The 2,107-nt window shown below is 46.5% G+C and overlaps 1 non-coding gene across 1 annotated transcript; it reads left to right on the top strand.

The window, feature by feature from the left end:
* Positions 1 to 983: 983 nt before the first annotated feature.
* Trnai-gau (transfer RNA isoleucine (anticodon GAU)) lies at positions 984 to 1,056 on the top strand. Its single transcript has one exon. It is a non-coding gene; the product is annotated as a tRNA-Ile (tRNA).
* Positions 1,057 to 2,107: the final 1,051 nt, after the last annotated feature.

Genomic DNA, 2,107 nt, shown 5'->3' with positions numbered 1-2,107 from the left:
GATACGGGGTTCAAACCCCGTGATCTTACTTTCACATATACATACTACAAAATCAGCTTAGGACATCTTTAATATTATTCTTGTATCCAATGACATTAAGCCCCGAAGCTGATGAAATTGGCCACGTGGCCATTTCGATGCCGTTTTGGAAGCGATTTTGTCAAACGCGACCTCTCAGGGTGCAACAGGGCAACAAGGTACGGGGTTCAAACCCCGTGATATTACTTTCACATATACATACTACAATATCAGATTAGGACATCTTTAATATTATTCTTGTATCCAATGACATTAAGCCACGAATGTGATGAAATTGGCCACGTGGCCATTTCGATGCCGTTTTGGAAGCGATTTTATCAAACGCGACCTCTCAGGGTGCAATAGGGGAACAAGGTACGGGGTTCAAACCCCGTGATCTTACTTTCACATATACATGTTACAAAATTAGTTTAGGACATCGTTAATATTATTTTTACATCAAATTATATTAAGCCCCGAAGTTGACGAACCTGGCCACTTGGCCATTTCGAGTAGCGCTTTGCAAACGATTTTGTCAAACGCGACCTCTCAGGGTGCAACAGGGGAACAACGTACAGGGTTTAAATACCGTGATCTTACTTTCACATATACATATTACAAAATTAGTTTAGGACAACGTTAATGTTACTTTTATATCAAATGATATTAAGCCCCGAATTTGACGAAATTGGCGGTTTGGCCATTTCGAGTGCCGTTTTGGAAGTTGTCAAACGCGACCTCTCAGGGTGCAACGCGAGATAATACGGGGTTCTAACCCCGTGATCTTACTTTCACGTATACATATTATAAAATCAGCTTAGGACATCTTTAGTATTATCTTTATATCAAATGATATTAAGCCCCGAAGTTGACAAAATTGGCGACTTGGTCATTTCGAGTGCCGCTTTGGAAGCGATTTTGCTTGCCCTTCAGATGACGCACCCCGAAAGTCGCTGGAGAGGCGTGTTAGCTTAGCTCAATTGGTAGAGCCCTGGACTGATAATCCAGAAGATGTGGGTTCGATCCCTACAGCTGACTAACCTTTTCAGTGACTTTCATCTTTCATGAAGAGTGCACCCTGGCTGTTTGAAATGCTGCTCTCCAACCGACAAAAGCATAGAGAGGTTTGAGGGTGGTGCTCCGCCCCTCCAACAGATGGCGCCACGCGTCCTTAATCGCATTCTCAAATTCGCGCGTATTTTCTACCTCGGGCCGGAAACTTATGGAACCACCCTCGTATATTCTCTAAGGTGACGTGCGACAAACACAGATCGAGGCCTATTCAGCAAAAAACTGGTATCAGGACCCAGGAGGTACTGCAAAAGATCATGCGCAGGGTGGTACGGCTCCATGAGTGCATCGAAAATACCTTTAAGACTAAGGACTAGACTTGGTCTTCATATGTGGAACCCAGAGGCCACGTCCTCCCGCCGCAGGCACATGCGGGCTCACGACACCCATTCCACACTGCCACCCCAGATGAAACGAAAAGCAGTGCGGGTCGCAGACATCGAGATCTGACGAGGGAGATTAGCGACACTGCCATGGTACCACTACTTGCTGAAAAACCATATGAGACGGTGAGACGGACTCGACACGTGATAGGGAGCACCAAGCCTCTGAGATCAGCGAGAACAGGGTGTGTGTATTGTCATCAAGCAGGCAAGCTACCTATGCAGGTAGTCCCCTTTGCACTGACACTAACTGCAAGTTATAATCCCACAAGCTAGGTAACAACACTCTCTAGAGGAGTTTGCTTTTCGTACTGCCCATACGATCCGGACAATCCAGGCACGCAAGCAAGCAAGCAAGCAAGCAAGCTGGCTAGAACATGACTTGCCGCTCACCCTGAACGTGACGGAAAAGTTGAGTAGACGTCAGCCAGCGGCGAGAGGACTCCAGAAGGCCGTACAGTGCTTCTTCACGGGTGATGTGGCTACGAAGACTTCCCTGAGAGCGTGAAATATAGCTGGGTCTCCGAAGTCTGGGGAACCGAAAGCCAGCCGGCCACAACGGATCCAAACTTGAAAGCTTATCTCCGTAATCAACAAAGCCAATTGTTGTAAAGGGAACATTTATTTGATCTGCA

This window comes from Ornithodoros turicata, chromosome 1, assembly GCF_037126465.1.
Source record: "Ornithodoros turicata isolate Travis chromosome 1, ASM3712646v1, whole genome shotgun sequence".
Taxonomy (NCBI): Eukaryota; Metazoa; Arthropoda; class Arachnida; order Ixodida; family Argasidae; genus Ornithodoros; species Ornithodoros turicata.
The sequence above is the reverse complement of the archived record's forward strand: the minus strand, read 5'-3'. Positions and strand labels throughout refer to the sequence as shown.